This window comes from Sturnus vulgaris, unplaced genomic scaffold (genome assembly GCF_052056855.1).
Source record: "Sturnus vulgaris isolate bStuVul1 unplaced genomic scaffold, bStuVul1.hap1 Scaffold_329, whole genome shotgun sequence".
Taxonomy (NCBI): Eukaryota; Metazoa; Chordata; class Aves; order Passeriformes; family Sturnidae; genus Sturnus; species Sturnus vulgaris.
This window is the reverse complement of record NW_028276398.1, coordinates 195,380-210,426: the sequence shown is the minus strand read 5'-3', so window position 1 is coordinate 210,426 and position 15,047 is coordinate 195,380. Positions and strand designations below refer to the sequence as shown.

The 15,047-nt window shown below is 47.9% G+C and overlaps 1 pseudogene; it reads left to right on the top strand.

The window, feature by feature from the left end:
- Positions 1-185: 185 nt before the first annotated feature.
- On the top strand, positions 186-1,262 carry LOC148217724 (olfactory receptor 14C36-like; annotated as a pseudogene).
- The last annotated feature ends 13,785 nt before the right edge of the window (positions 1,263-15,047 follow it).

Sequence of the window (15,047 nt, the reverse complement as noted above, 5' to 3'; positions counted from 1 at the left end):
GTTTTCAGGCTGAGAGCAATGAAGCTGAGGAAATAACTCAGCAGCAAAAAGCTGAACTCAAAAAATAAGAAAAAGGAAAGTGAAATTTCCCCAAAGAGAGAATTTTCAGTGAATATGTAAGAAAATAGCATAGGAGTGACCCATGGAAACCTATCCCAGCTTGTCAATGTTTTCTTTCAACAGTCCAACATGCCCATAGTGAAGAAATGTCCAACAGCAGCTCCATCAGCCACTTCCTCCTGCTGCCATTGGCAGACACGTGGCAGCTGCAGCTCCTGCACTTCTGCCTCTTCCTGGCCATCTCCCTGGCTGCCCTCCTGGCCAACAACCTCATCATCAGCGCCGTAGCCTGCGGCCAGCATCTGCACACCCCCATGTTCTTCTTCCTGCTCAACCTGGCCCTCAGCAACCTGGGCTGCATCTGCACCACTGTCCCCAAAGCCATGCACAATTCCCTCTGGGACACCAGCAACATCTCCTATGAAGGATGTGCTGCTCAGGTGTTTTTCTTTGTGTTCTTCATCTCAGCAGAGTATTTCCTCCTGACCATCATGTGCTATGACCACTACATGTCCATCTGCAAACCCCTGCACTACGGGACCCTCCTGAGCAGCAGAGCTTGTGCCCACATGGCAGCAGCTGCCTGGACCAGTGGCTTTCTCTATTCACTGCTGCACACAGCCAATACATTTTCCCTGCCCCTGTGCCAGGGCAATGCTCGGGGCCAGTTCTTCTGTGAAATCCCAGACATCCTCAGACTCTCCTGTTCACTCTCCTACCTTAGGGATGTTTGGCTTATCATGATTAGTGTCTTTTTAGCTTTTGGTTGTTTTGTGTTCATTGTTTTCTCCTATGTGCAGATCTTCAGGGCTGTGCTGAGGATCCCTTCTGAGCAGGGACAGCACAAAGCCTTTTCCACCTGCCTCCCTCACCTGGCTGTGGTCTCTCTGTTTATTAGCACTGGCATATTTGGTAACCTGAAGCCCCCCTCCATCTCCTCCCCAACACTGGATCTCTCCTTTTCAGCTGTGTACACGTTGGTACCTCCAGCCCTGAACCCCCTCATCTACAGCCTGAGGAACCAGGAGCTCAAGGATGCCGAGTAAAGGGTTGACTGGATTTTTTCTGAAGCAATAAACTGTGCCTTTCTTCTGCAGAGTACTCAGAATGGAAGTAACTATAATCTGTTTTGCTCCTCTTTGTAATTTTTTGCTACTGTTATACTATTTTTCGACTGTTATAATGTATTTCAGAAATTAATTTCACTACTCATAATACTTCTACATCAATATTTACCTTTCCTTTATAGCACAATGACTTTTTAAAAGTTTATTCTCTGTACATTTTTAAAATTAAATACTCTGGTCTGTGGGGAGAAATCAGAGCTGCCTCCCTTCTGAACCACCCTGAGGACCTGGACAGAGCTGTGCTGAGTTCTGGGCAGTGACCAGGAATTGAGGGATGTGGAAAAGGCTTTTGGTGTAAAAGATGTTGAGAAGGCTGGGCAGTGTTATTGTGAGACCTCTCTCAAACCCCTTGGAAAAGCCATAGCCATCCCAGAGGGTCCTGGGCACTTGGGAAGGGCAGACATGGAACCAGTCTGCAAACAGGGCAGGGAGGGGCACTGGCAGAGTCACAGACTGGTCAGGCTCAGCAGGGAAAGGCAGGTGGCAAATCCTCCTGCAGCCATTCCAGGCTGCACAAGGCAGGGATTGCAGAACCTCCGTGGGAGGGAAAAGAAGGGGATGTTGTGTGCCCAGACTTTAGCCAGGCCTGGGACATGGTCTGCTGTGCTCTCCTCAGAGCCAGATTGAAAAGAGTTGGGCTGCAGGAGGGGAACATGGGGTGGGTGGGAATTTGGCTGAACAATCAGGGTCAAATGTCATCTATGGCACAGAGTCCTCTTGGCAGCCACTCCCTGGTGACATTCCTCAGTGACCAGCCCTTGACCACCAGTGTGGAACATTTCTATTATCTCTACAACAGCATGAAATGCACTTTCAATTCCTTTGTGGATGCTGCCAAGTTGGAGGGAGTTTGTGACAGAACTCATCAAGTTAATGGTGACTGCAAAATGTAATTTGGCAAACATGGCTGAGTTGGGTAAATTTCTCTTGCCACAAAAAAAAGTAGAACTTATGTATCAGAAAAAAGGCAGTTCAATACGAAAAAAATCAAACCCAACCAAAAAAAACCCAACAAAGCAAGACCCACCCACAACAACAAAAAAACCCTACAAACAAACCAACCACAAAAAGCAAAGGCCATACACAGAAGAAAAGTGAATCCACAGGAAATGTCTTAGCAGCAGAAAATCTTTAACCACCTTGTGGCAGGAGAGGATTCTGTATGTGTAGGTGCTGTTTTAATAAAAAATATCTTAAAAAAGAAACTAATCCTCTATGCCCGTTGCCCCTCTCTTTTCTCCGTTTATTGCTGATGATGGTGTGACATGGAATGGAACATCCCTTGGGTCAGTCCAGCCCAGCTGTCCCATCCCTGTTCCCTCAGGAACACTTGCCCACCTCAAGCCCATGGGTTGGAGGGGGTTGCGGATACGCCTCATGCAGGGCGAGCGCTGTGACAAGGACAGGAGAACTGACCAACATTTACTCTTATCAAGGACAATAGAACAGAACAGTACAGCCTTGGAAATACAGATAAAGCATGTAAGTCCAGCATACAGAAGTCACACAAAATGCAAGCAGGATGCCAGCTCAGCTCTGCAAGGCTGACAAAGCAGAAATTATGCAAAACAAGGAAACTGCCATCATTCAAAAGCAGGGATCGAGGAACAGCCACCTAAAACACTGGATGTCAAAGAGACTCCAAGGAACCGCATAAGGATTTCTGATAAGGGGTGCAATTATGTCAAATAAAGTAAAAGGAAATGGGGATAACTCATGAATAGATAATCAGTGTGTGTGATAAAAACTCAGTTCATTCGATGCTCAGTGCACTTGAATGGATGAAGGGTCCCCTGAGTGACCACCAAGCTGTAATAAATAATACCTGTTTTCAGATACTCAAAACTGCGTTCAAAAGTTTCTATCCTGTGGATTCATTATCAGTGCTGTCCTTGACATCATTATGGCCCTTGCACAGTTTCCCAATGGTCCCTTGGTTCCATGAGGCCCTGCTGGGTAACAATGGACCCTTGGTTCCATTAGGGTCCATACTGTCAAAATGGCCTCCTTGGTTCTGCACTGCCACAATGTTCTTCTTGGTTCCATGAGGCCTTGGTGTGTCACCACAGCCCCTTGGTTCCATGAACTGCCAGAGTGTCACCACAGTCTCTTGGATCTGCAGTATCACAATGGACAATTGGTTGCAAGCACCACGACAGTGTCACAATCAATATTTGGTTCTACGGGGCCCCAGAGTGTCACAATCACCCCCTTGGTTCCACGAGGCCTCACTGTATAACAATGGCCCCTCAGTTCCAGGAGGTTTTGTACTGTCAATGCTCTCCTTGGTTCCACAGTGTGAAAATGGCTGCTTGGTTCCATAAGGTTCCTCAGTGTCACAGTGGTCTCCTTGGTTCCATGAGGCTCTGCAGTGTCACAATGTCCCAACGTTTCCATGATCTTCTGTCCCATCAACCATGTCCTTTGTTCAAATGAGACCCTGCACTGTCACACTGGACCGTTGGTTCCATGAGGTTCCATAGTGTAATATGGTTGCCTTGATTCCAAGAGGTTCTGCTGTGTCACACTGTCCCTTGTAGAAACGTGATACCATTCCAGGAAGCCTGGACTGAGCATGTGGCTCCTGAGAGGCATTTATTGTTCAGGAAACCTGCTCAGACTTTTCCATTCTTTCCTCACCAACAGGAAAACTTCTCCTGGGCCCGTGTGCAGGCAGAACCCTGAGGAGAGCAGGTGGGACATGGTGCAATGGGCAGGGACAGCCAGCTGCAGAGCTCAGGGGACAAGGTTCTGCTGCAGGACACAGGGATGTCAGTCCCAGGTGGGTGATGTCTGACATGGTGAGGCTGGGGGTGAGGAGCAGGTTGTCCAAACAGGGTCAGCCAGCAAGGGGCTCGTTTTTCTGCATGCCCAGACTTCCTAAAGAGACATTCGGCAATAAGATCAGTTGGGGAATGCTTCTATCAGCTCTTCTCCGAACTGAAAAATAAAAAAATACTCACCTGATTAAAAAAAGGAAAATCATGAGGTAGATTTTGAAATCTTTCTCCATAACAGAATTTTAAAATTACTTCAAGCAACTGTACAAGACCTGGAGATATGAAGAGAATTGAAGGAAGACAAAGAGCTCCTGAGAGCTTTCTGCATTTTATTCAACCCCACGGTGGATTTGGGGCTGAGTCAGGACCCTCAGGCACTGAGAGAAGGTTGAAGAAGCTGCTCAAGGAGTCAGAAGCAAAACTCCAAGTCCCTTGGAGCATCAGTGGCCTCACTGAGGGCAGGGACTGCCAAAGGCTCTCCAGGGACTGGTGAGAGCAAATCCTTGAGGCAAGGATTGCAGGAGCCCGAGGCTCTGAGCAGGGAACTGCAATGCTGAGCAAGGCCTGGGCTGGTTGGAGGAAGCAGAAAGGCCAAGGCCTGAGCCCAGGCCTGGGCCAGCAGGGCCTGTCCCTCATGGATGGCTCGGGGCTGTTGCTGTGGCAGTGGGATGGGAGGGGCAGCAAGGACAAATGTCATCAACCTGTGTGAAACTCCAGATGCTCATGTAAGCAAGGGCCAGTGTGACACAGCAGGGCCTGATGGAAACAAGAAGCCATGGTGAGGCTGCGGGGCTGTAACACCCCAGAACACTGAAATGCTGGGGGTAACCAAAGGTTCCTTTACTCGAACTTGGTACACAGGAGAATCCCCAATCAGATATTTTCTAGAGGTCAAAATGACATAAAATTTTACTACCCAAGTATAGAAAATCAAGGAACTTTGGAAAAGGATTTAATACAACATCCAGTTCAGCATAAAACCCTTGTCATAGCAGGAACGTCATTAACTTTGTCCATTTAATCTAGAAACCTTTAAACACTTGGATTGTTGAGGTGACCAAAACTGTTCCATATAAAGAGCATTAGAAGGAGAGGAAAGAGACACAGAAAGACAGAAGCTCTATAGAAAGACACACACATGGCTCCCATCTCCTAGGGTTCCAGTGTGGGTGAGACACAGACCCCAGGAGAAGGCAGGGTATGGACCATGGGCTGAGCGCCTGCTCCGTGTTTTAAGCCCCTGGGCCTTTGTGGGCCTCCCCCAAGTGGGACTTGTGATTGCTGGGGCAATCAGAGCCTGGATCAGCACCACCCCACTGTGTGACTGATTGACAGCTCATCCCCAGGTGTCTGGGAGGGACATTGATCTCATCCAGCCTCTGACAGCGACCATAGTGACACTGCGGAACCTCATGGAACCATGGATCAGTTGAGACAATGTGCGTGTAGGGACACCATGGTGACACTGCAGAACCTCATGGAACCATGGGTCAGTTGGGACAATGTAGGCCCAAGGACACCTTGGTGACACTGCGGAACCTCACGGAACCATGGGTCCTGTCACTCTGTGGGGCCTCAGGGAACTGAGGAGTCCATTGTCACTGATAAGGAAGATGCCTTTGCAGAAAATTCAATGACTGCAAGTATGGGTGTTAATATCTTTGAAATGAGTCTTAATGTCTTGCTTAACTCCAAGTGAAAGGTTTAATACAGAGCCTAGACAGCTTGGCTCCTTAAATGAACAAATGGGTCTGCATGAGCTTGAATTTATGAAATTTGGGGTAAAATGACAGGATCAAGGGGGGATATGGGTCTGGATATTCAGGAAGGCTGTACCTTCCTAGTACCTCGGCCAATGGGGAAAAGACAAGGGCACTCTACACCTGGCAGTTTAGGATAAAATGAGGCTGCACACTCAAAAACTGAGAGAAAACCCTGTGGGTGTGTGCCTTGTTGGACTCTTTCCCTTTATTCAAATAAAGTTGCAGACTCCTCTGTCTCCTTTATGGACATTGGCTTTTCATAGAGTGATTTTCTGTACGTGACACTATGGAATGTCACGGATCCAAGGAGCCATCGTGACACATCAAGGCCTCGTTGGAACAAAGGAACCATTTTGACAGTACAGAAAGTCATGGAACCAAGAGGCCATTGTGGCAATGCAGATCCAAGGACACCCTGGTGATGCTGTGGAACCTCATGGACACAAAGAGACCATTGTGACACTCTGGTGCCTCATGGAATCAGGGGGACCATTGTGAAACTCAGGACCCCAATGGAACCAAGGGTCAGTGATGAAGCTGTGCAGCCCAGAGAGCCAAGGAGCCATTGTGACACAGCGGGGCCACATGGAGCCCAGGGGCCATGGTGACACTGCAAGACCTTATGGATCAAGGGGCCATTGTGACACTACAGAAGCAAGGAGAATATTGTGACAAGGAGAACATTGTGATACTACAGGGACTCATGGAATCAAGGAGAACATTGTGACACTGAGGCCTCACGAAACCAAGGAAATATGGAACAGGTGTGGCTGGCTGGGGCTCCTGGGGGCTGCCTGACAGGTCTGGCTCTCCTTGGCATGTGGGAAGGATCATTCCAGGTGCTTCTCACCACTTCTACTGCAATGAAGATCAAAGAACAGAGTGACTGGATTCACCGTACCCAAGTGAAAAAGGCTCCAGAAGACCTTGGAAAGAAACACTGGGTGAAAATGAACTAAAGCTAAAGCTTACGTGGAAAAAAATGAATGGATTGTTGGTGAAAATGTTGATTTTGCTTGTGATGATCCGGAAAAGTATTCCCAGCCAGAATCAAACAGGTGTAACCTGGAAAGCTGTGGCTTTTATGATCATAATCATGACTATGGCTACAGAAGACAATAGTACAAGACCTCCCATATACGATGTGATTGGTGTTTATTGTGTCAGGGAAGAGCTTCTGACTATGACTAAGTAAGTCTCTGTGGCAGGTGTTACAAATCACAAACACAACTGTCTGGAGAGCGAAAGATGTCTGGGATTGTAAATTTGTATTTGTTCAGGACGGATTCACACAATAAACCAAATAAAAGCCCATCTGAATTGCTAAGGTATGTTGTGACACATGCTTAACTGACTGTCCTGTATTCAGGTTTACAATAGAAGGGTGTGAAGTAGAGGCTTTTAAAGTTGATTACAATATAACTCAAGTCTGTGTTAAACCTCAGAATGATGCAACCTTACCAGCACAAGCATAAAATATCTGGACCACCCGAGCCCTAACCATGCCACTTAAGCCTGAACCAAAGATTTATAAAATTGGAGCATATGTAGTAAGAAACGTGGGCCAGCAGCAATTGCTGTTTAACCCAGAATGGTCTCTCAAGTGTGTTGAGCTGCTTATGAAGATCAATATTTGAAAAATTCAGCCAGCCTGCTCCCTTTTTCTGAAAACATCCTTTGAAGGTTGGGCAGCATGGTTGGGGAAGCAGGCTCACTTTAAAAACAGAACACGAAGAGATGTAACTGGAATAATAGGTACAGGAGTCTTAAATGGAATTGATTCAGAAATACTAATGAGCAAACTGGTCACTGTGACTAGTGATTTGGCAAAAATAAGGCAGCCCTTGTAATCATCTTGGTTAGCATTAGGAACCAATCACTGGCAGTTTTCAAAGGTATTGTCAAATTTGCGAGAAGCTGAAGATCAAGACCACAAACTAATAATGAAAGCACTTCATGTGGCTCAGGATAAGGAGTCTTTAGCTCTTAGTTGTATACAGGCACAGTTGTGGATGCAGTCAACAGTCGCTTTAGCCATAAGAGAGAGAAGTGAAGGCATTTTTCCAATTGAAATCTGAAAAGCTGTTTGGGATATTGCCATGAATTTGCAAAGAAAACTGCAGTCCTGGTGGACTATGGTAAGCTTCACTTATGACCCCATCACTAATGTGGCCACTGCCTTTGTACTCACTATACGGAATGCCACCATTTATGTTATCCACCCTATTATTGTTTTAGGATTAAACCATGGAGAAACAGTACTCTACCCCTCTGAACACAGAGCATAGGGCCAGGTAGTAAACAAGAAATGGCAGAGTGTAAATGTAGAATCTTATGTCACCTGAGAACAATAGGGATTCCTCTGTGAAAGTAGTACCATTGATGCCCAGGACACATGCCTAGATACTGAACAAGGTGTGTGTCACTGAAACCCATCCAGACATCATTCAAAAGACTGTGCTCATATATATTGGCCAAGGCTCTGTGTGTTTAAGAACTGCCTGTGCTTCAGTAAGAGTAGACAATGAGAACAAATACTTTCCTGTTAAAAACCATTCTAATTCTTGCATTTGCAATTTTGTTAATATTGTCGGATGTGATTTTACATATTTGGTACCAGTTCTATCCCACCAGTTAATAAAGGCCAACTATACTATGTACCACCATCTGTCACCCACACCCATTGGCATGAACTTTACGCTGGTAGAACAGTTAATAAAACAGCCAGATCTAAATGAAATCTTAAAGGAAATCAAAGAGAATGGAGAATGGTGCCCTAGTTCACCCAATCATTGTTTTGCCATTTTTAGTCAGCATAAGTTTGATTTTATCTATTGAGATACTCATTTGGAATTGGAGGATGCTATGGCAAGTAGCAGCCCTGACCTCATTATCAAGAGCATATGGTACAGTCCTGAGGAATACTTTCCATATGACTTGGTTGGATGAGGAAGAATCTGTGTATCAGTAAAAGAATTTACTAACTATGGAAAAAGGGGGGAAATGAAGCAAAAATCAAAGAGTTAAGAGCTGAAGCTAAGGAATAGAAGCTTTACATATGATGATTAGAGTAGAAGCAATATAGGAAGTGGTGAGCCAGTAGAGCTAAGACAATAAATTACTTGCTTAACTTTGCTGTGTCAGGATGAGAGGATGGGATATGGTTTAAGTGAAGAAACCGTAACTGCACCGGGATGATGAAACCAGACAGACACAGGTTGGGGAGCTTGAACTATGGCCAAGGGCCCTGAGAGCCTGGCAACAAGAGAAAGGTGAAAAGTTGAAAGAAAGGAAGACTCCCTGACTTCATCTTAAGGTCACTGACCCATTTCAAAACCCAGGAACCCATCTGAAGGAAAGAATTGCGCAAGCATAAATGGACTTTGAGCTAATTTTAATACAAACTGGGGATAGGTGGGGTTAGGTAATGGATATATATAAGTGTGTTGTGTACTTATATGATATGTAAGACTTTTGTGGATAAAAGAAGGCAGGAGCCCCTTGTATTTTGCACATCCCTGTGGGAGATTTCTCCGAGGTGTGCCCAGCGTCATAATAAACATACCACTTTCTAACTTTTACTAGTTAGAGTTCTTGTTTCTGCATCATACCAATATCTGCCATGGGCCCCTGGAAAGACAAACAGTTCTTTTCCATAGGAAGGCAAGGATGGAGCCCCAGTGCCCAGGGGCAAATGAGAAGTGACCCTCAACATGCCAAGGTCAGCTGGACATGTCAGGTGGCCCCCGAGAGGCCAAACCAGTCAGACCTGTTCAATCTCCCCTTGATTTCATTGGATCCCTCAGTGTTCCAATGTTCTCCTTGCTTCTGCAGTGTCACAATGACCCCTTACTTCCATGAGACCCTGCAGGGTCACAATGGCCCTTTGGTTCCATGGGATCTCACAGTGCCACAGTGGTCTCCATGATTCCATGGGGCCTTGCAATGCCACACTGGTCTCCATGGATCCACGGTGCCCTGCAGGATCACAACAGCCCTTTGGCTGCACCAAACCCTGTAATGCAACAATGGCCTCTTGGTTCCACAAAGCCCTGCTGCTTCACACCGGCCCCTTGGGACCGCGTGGCCCAGCAGTGCCACAATGATGTCCTTGGTGCCACGGGGTCCTCACAGTGTCACAATGGTCCCTTCATTGCACAAGGCAACAAAGTGTCACCATGGTCTCCACAGGAAGGAAACCACAGAGCCCCTCTGTTTAAGGAGTTGATGAAGGGCAGCCAGCAGAGGCCAAGGCCAGACTGACCTATCTTTCCTGACAGGTTTGTCTGGGACTAATCCTTGGATATACAGAATATGGAATCTTAATTTTGGCCATGGGCACACGGAGAGAAGGATGGTTCTTTTCCATAGGAAGGCAAGCATGGAGCCCTAGTGCTTCAGGGGCAGATGAGCAGTAGCCACCGGAGGCCAAGGCAAGCTTTCATCTGGGACCAACCTTTGGATATACAGAATTTTGTGGCAGAATCCCAATTTCAGCCATGAGTACCTGGATAAGAAGTCCAGTTCTTTCCCATAGGAAGGAAAGCACAGAGCCCCAGTATTTCAGGGTAAATTAGAAGCTATCACCAGAGGCAAAGAAAGGCCAGCCAGACCTATCAGTCCTGGCAGCTTTTTTGGTCTATTAATCCCTTGCACATAGGGAATTTTGGAGGAGAAGTACCAGTTTTGGCCATGGATGTCTGGGCCAGAAGGACAGTTCTTTTCGATAACAAGGACAACCCACAGCTTCAGTGTTTGAAGGCAGGTGAGAGCTGGCTCTAAGGAAGCCAAGGGCAGCCAGGCTTGTTGGCAATGGCAGCTTTTGTCTAGGCGCAATCTCTGAATATAGGGAAATTTGGAGGCAGAATCTAATTTTGGCCATGGGCACCTGGATGAGAAGGACAGTTCTTTTCCATTTGAAGGAAAGCCCAGAGCCCCAGTGTTTCAAGGGCACATGAGAAGAGACCCTTGACAAGCCAAGGGCAGTTGGACCAGTTTGGCCAAGCCAGCCAGACCTGTTTCCTGTTCATTTGAATCCATGGGGCCCTGCAATGTCACAATGGTCCCTTTCTTCCATGATGCCTTGCAGGGTCAAAATGTTTTCCTTGGTTCCATGGGACTACACAATGACACAATGGCCCCTTGCTTCCATGAGTCAGTGTCACAATGGTCTCTGTGATTCCATAGAGTCCTGCAGTGTCACAAGGGTCCCTTGGTTCAATTGGGCTCCTCAGGATCACAATGGCCCTGTGGCTGCACAAGGCCCAGCTGTGTCACACTGGCCCCTGGCTTCCATGAGGCCCCACAGTGTAACAACTGTCCCTTGCTTCCATGAGGCCTTGCAGTATCACAATTGTCTCCTTGTTTCCACAAGATCTTGCACAGCCCCCTAATTCATCGAGGCCTTGAAGTGTCACAGTGGTCTCCAGTATTCCATGAAGCCCCACAATGTCACATCCACCCTTTGATTCCATGGGGTCCCACACTGTCACATGAACCCTTAGTTCCATGGGCCCTGCAGTGTCACAATGGTCTCCTTGGTTCAGGGGTGCCTGTGGCAGGACGTCCACCCACCCCTACCACAGACAGTCAACGCATAAAGAGATAACCCGGGCTGAGAGACCCAGCAAGGGGTCATCTCTGGGGCCAAAAGGGCTCAGGCCTCAGCTAAGAATCAACATCTTAGTCTGGAGAGAAGATTGGGAAGAAAGAAAATAAAATTCTTGACTGAGAAACACTGTTTTACAAACTATAAAAGACATACACAGAGATATCTGTGTATTTAACAGATATCTCTGTTATCACAGAGTCAGAAGCCACCACATGCACACCCTGCAGGTATAAAAGACTTCTCCTTGTAGTTTGGACACAGATTCCATGGTTACTTCCAAGGGGATTGAGGGAAAGCATCTTGATGTGAGACCCCACAAACAATTAGATGGTAAGATATAATGAATCCTAAATGGTATTATTTCTTCTCTAGTTATAACATTAATAGGCACCTTTAATCTCATGCTGTATATACCTGCTAGAAAAGTATCATTCTGTCCTTATTCTTGTGTAGTATTAGTTTAAGTCTTATGTCTCTTAGGTTTCTGTCTATTAAATAAATAATTCATTCTATAATAGACCAGATCAGCCATTATTAAAGAACTGGTGAACCAAGGTCTCCCCTGAGCCTCCTCTTTTCCAGGATAAACATCCCCAGCTCCCTCAGCCCCTCCTCACAGGACTTGTGCTCCACACCCCTCACCAGCCTTGTTGCCCTTCTCTGGACACGCTCCAGCCCCTCCATGTCCTTCCTAAATTGAGGGCCCAGAACTGGACACAGCACTCGAGGTGCTGCCCAACCAGTGCTGAGTACAGGGGAAGAATCACTGCCCTGCTCCTGCTGGCCACACCATTCCTGATCCTGAGGAGTCCTAGGCTTTGGATGAGGGAAATGCTGAGAAAGAAGTGGGGACAAAATGTTATTGATTGTCAGCGTTGAAGGGTCTTGATTTTCGTATCTATTCAGACTGCATTAGAAGGTGCTGGGGGCCAATATCTATTAGACATGGCTGATATCAATCTATAAACAGGAAAACAGGACCAAAGAGTTCTCTCTGCATTTTTTCATTATGGTATAGACATTTGAAATAGACTTCTGAAATCTGTCTAGTTAACCACTGAAGAATTGAAACTGACATTATTCCCAGAGGCTTTTCTTTTTGCGTGTTTTGAACAAATGTTTATGAGTCTTTGTCACTGAATTTCTGAGCTGAAACATCTCAAGACAGAAGAGGCCTCTGCAGTAGTAAAATTCATCAGCATCTTCCAAGTGGCTGAGGATCCATCCACATCAGAGCAGGAATGAACAGAAATGGGCGCAGCTTTCTGGCTGCCCCAGCTTTGGGATGGGTCCTGGGCCTGGAGCAGGAGCAGCTCTGGAGGGCCTCAAGGCCGGGGCTGTTGTGCTGGCCTGGGCAGATGGGATGGCAGGAGGGGCTGCATAGCTCTCAGGAGTTCAGCGAGAGGGGAGCAGGGCACACAGGGAGCCTCCTTTTGCCTTGGCCAAGCACCTTCCCCCATGGCTGGGGCTGAGTCCTCTCGGAGCTACAGCTGCTGCTGTGCCCTTGCCAGGGGCTGAGGCCGTGGGACCACTGCCCAGAGTCCCCTGGCCTGAGCAGAGCTGTGGGGCCAGAGCCGGCTGGGCTGTGCTGGGGAGAGGCCCTTGGTGCTGCACAGAGCTCAGGGCAGCTGGCACAGCTTGCAGGGAGCTGGGCTGGCCTGAGAGAGCCTGTCAGAGAAACCAGCAGTGTCCATGTCAGCCTGGCTGAGCGTGCAGAGGCAGGACTCAGCCCAGGCCTTGTGGGGCAGGACCAGCGCCTGTGGAAGGCATTGCAAACAGGCAAGTGGCCGAGAGAGGAGGCTGCTCTGTGCCCTTGGTGGCATGCACAGAGCAGGGAGAGGGCCCAGGACATTTGTCACCACCAGCCTCTGTCCCCAACCCTTGCCAGCCCTGGCTGCTGAGCCCAGGTTTGCCCTGGGCTGAGTTTGGCTGTGGCCCAGCTCCATCCTCCTGCGGGGCTCAGGGCCTGTTCCCGGCCATGGCCAGCCCTGCCCGGCCTCTGTGGTGGCCCAGAGCCCGGGGCAGGGCTGTCAGTGCAGGCCCACAGGTGCCACGGGCTGTGCAGGAGCTGGCAGAGGCTGCCCAGCAGGGAGGCAATGGGCTGCATTTCCAGCTCCAGAGGAGATGTGACAGATGGGAGCAGAGACAAATAATTCCTGCTGGATTCTTTATTGTGTTTGCTTATACTGGTGACCTGCATCCATATGCAGAGGAGGTGTTTTGTGTCAGATAACACTGCTAGAATTATAAGAGTAATATTTCTTAGCTGAAAATAATATTTCATGCATAATGTGCACTGAGAAAAAAAAGATGCATATGATCAGAATAGCTCTTGAGTTTTTCAGAGGATGAAACTCATTGATCTTCCAGTACTCAAACTTCTTCAAATATTTACCCCAGGTCTTCCTTGAGATGAGAGGTGACAACGAGAATACAAGGTCAGCCAGAGCTCTCTATCCTGTCCTGGCAGGTTTTATCTGGGAGAACCCTTGCATCTAGGGAATTTTTCAAGAGGAGTATCAATTTTGGCCGTGGGCTCCTGGTAGGACAGTGGGTTCTTTTCATAGGAAGGAAAGCACTGGGCCCAGTGATCCAGGGGCTGATGAGAGGCAGCCCTCAACATTCCAAAGCCTGCCAGACCTGTCAGGTGACCCATGGGAAGCAAAATCAGCCAGATCAGTTTCATGTCCCCTTGGTTCCATGAGGCCCTGTAAGTGTCACAATTTTTTCCTTGCTTCTGCAGTGTCACAATGGCCCTTTACTGCCATGAGGCCTTGCAGTGTCACAATGACCCCTTGATTCCATGAGACCCTGCAGGGTCACAATGGCCCTTTGGTTCCCCACAGTGTCACAATGGTCTCCATGATTCCATGGGGCCTTGCAATGCTGCAATGGTCTCCATGAATCCACGGTGCCCTGCAGGATCACAACGGCCCTCTGGCTGCACAAGGCCCTGTAATGCAACAATGGCCTCTTGGTTCCACAAAGCCCTGCTGCTTCACACCGGCCCCTTGGCACCATGCTGCTCAGCAGGGCCACAATGATGTCCTTGGTTCCACAGGGTCCCCACAGTGTCACCATGGTCTCCACAGGAAGGAAACCACAGAGCCCCAGTGTTTCAGAGGCTGGTGGACTGCAGTCACCAGAGCCAACGCCAGGTAGACCTGTCTGTCCTGGCAGGTTTGTCTGAGAGTAACCCTCGGATATTTGAAGTTTTGAATGCGAAATCGCCAATTTAGCCCATTTTGCCTGTAGGAGAAGGCCAGTTCTTTTCCATAGAAAGGAAAGCTCACAGCCCCAGTGTTTGGAAGGCAGGTGGGAGCCAGCCGTCAGGAGGCCAAGGCCAGCCAGACCTGTCTGTAATGGCAGCTTTTGTGTAGGAGCAATCTTTGGATCTAGGACTTTTGGAGGTGGAATCCTGAATTCGGCTATGGGCACCTGCAGAAGAAGGATGATTCTTTTCCATATGAAGAAAAGCATGGAGCTCCATTGTGTCTGGGCAGAATAGAAGCAACCAGCAGAGACCAAGGCCCACCGAAGCAGTCTGTCCTGGCAGTTTTTGTCAGGCAAAACCCTTGAGGATAAGAATTTTGGAGGAAAAGTATCAATTTTGGCCATGGGAACCTGCGCAGGAGGGACAGTTTATTTCTGTAGGAAGGAAACAACTGAGCCCCAGGGTTTGAAGGCAGGTGAGAGCCAGTTCTCA